This window comes from Erinaceus europaeus, chromosome 5 (genome assembly GCF_950295315.1).
Source record: "Erinaceus europaeus chromosome 5, mEriEur2.1, whole genome shotgun sequence".
Lineage (NCBI taxonomy): Eukaryota > Metazoa > Chordata > Mammalia > Eulipotyphla > Erinaceidae > Erinaceus > Erinaceus europaeus.
In genome coordinates, this window is record NC_080166.1 from 137,172,510 (window position 1) to 137,174,608 (window position 2,099).

Consider the following 2,099-nt stretch of genomic DNA (forward strand, 5'->3'; position numbering starts at 1 on the left):
TGAAAAGAGACTCGGGGACTCATGGCTGGGTTGTACGCAGTATCTCTTTATTCATGCAGGATGCAGCGCAATCTAAGCCGAGCTAAGCTAAACTCAACTAAAAACTACAATCTTGTCCTTATAAATATACTAGCCCAGTAGGGTGGGAACAGGATGCGACGCAGAGAGGGTGGAGAGAAAAGTGACTGGTGAAAATCAGGGTGTGACAAGGAGAGGGGGCAGAGCAGGCGAGAATCCTATCACTGAACCACTAATGCCCTGGAGGGAGGGTGGTGCTTGTTAACAGCGGTTATGTAAATAGAATGCAGAGGGGATTAAACCAAATGAAACAGAAGGGGTTTTTAAAGCATACCAACAAGGGGGGGTGATACTGAGCTAGCATTTCTTTATGAAAAAAATTCTTTCTTTCACTCTGAGGGCACTGTTGTCATCTGAATCCCGGCTTCCATCGTCTTATCAGCACCTGTAGTCCCAGATTCCTCCTCCTTGGCTTGAGAACATTGGCTTGTTTCCTTTGCCTTTTCCCAAAGTATATTTAGCTCTTGACTTTCTTTTTGTGTTGACACCTTCAGGCCTGCATGATTCCAGCATGCTGCTGACAGGGTGGGGGGCTGCCCTTCCCTCCTTCCTTCCTTCCTTCCTTCCTTCCTTCCTTCCTTCCTTCCCTCCTTTCTTCCTTCCTTCTTCCCTTTCTTTCTCTCTTTCCCTTTCTTTCATTCTTTCTTTCTTTCATTTATTTATTTATTTTCCCTTTTGTTGCCCTTGCTTTTTATTGTTGTTGTAATTGATGTCGTCGTTGTTGTTGGATAGGACAGAGAGAAATGGAGAGAGGAGGGGAAGACAGAGAGGGGGAGAGAAAGACAGACACCTGCAGACCTGCTTCACTCCTTGTGAAGGGACTCCCCTGCAGGTGGGGAGCCGGGGGCTCAAACTGGGATCCTTATGCTGGTCCTTGTGCTTCACAGCACGTGTGCTTAACCCATTGTCCTACTGCCTGGCTCCCTCTTTCTTTCTTCCTTCCTTTCTTCCTCCCTTTCTTTTTTCCTTCCTTCCTTCCTTTCTTTCTTTCTTTCTTGTTAGTATGCTTCTAAATTCTGCTTCTAAGATCCCTTCTGTGTCATTGGTTTAACACCCCCCCCTTAACACTGTATTCTATTTACATAACCACTGTTAACTAAGCACCCCCCTGCCTCCAGGGCACTGGTTTAATCCTCACTGTTTTGCACGCTTTTTCCTTCTCCCCACCCCCTATCCTACCTACATCCTCTTCGGACCTGACTCTTCTGCCTCAGGCTATATAAGGACAGGATTGTGATTAGAGATAGCTTAGATTGCGCTGCATTCCACATGAATAAAGACTGAACTGTGTGTTGTTTTCGACGGGTTATGTTGTTTTCGCCGGGCTAGCTTTACGGGCGGGTAACAGACGACCAGGGACTCATGGTTGAGCTGTAGGCAGTATCTCTTTATTCATGCAGGACGCAGCGCAATCTAAGCTGAGCTAAGCTAAACTCAAGGTAAAGTACAACTCACAATGCTGTCTTTATATATACTTGCCAAGTAGGGTGGAAACAGGATGTGACATAGAGAGGGTGGAGAGAAAAGTGACTGGTGAAAATCAGAGTGTGACAAAGAGGGGGCAGATTAGGTGAGAATCCTATCACTGAACCACAAATGCCCTGGAGGGAGGGTGGAACTTGTTAACAGTGGTTATGTAAATAGAATGAAGTGGTTATGTAAATAGAATAATGTTAAGCAGGGGGGATTTAAACCAAATGAAACAGGAGGGGTCTCATGCATACCAACAATTCCCCCTTTCTTTTAAACTAATGGCCATTGTGGGGTGAACAGAAACGTATATCGTACAGGCGTTTTCAAAAGAACTGGCATAAGACATGGAAAACAAAATAGGTGTGCAGCAATAACCAGTGTGATGCCAAGTGGAGCTTTTCTTGCCTCAAAGGGCAAGGCCTAGCAGGCGAAAGGGCATTTCTTGCCTCTGGGAGTGCTTCATGCCTCTGGGGACATCTCTTGCCTCAAAGGGCGTTTCATGCCTCTGTGGGCATAACCTAATAAGGAGGGGGAGTTTTCTGCCTCTG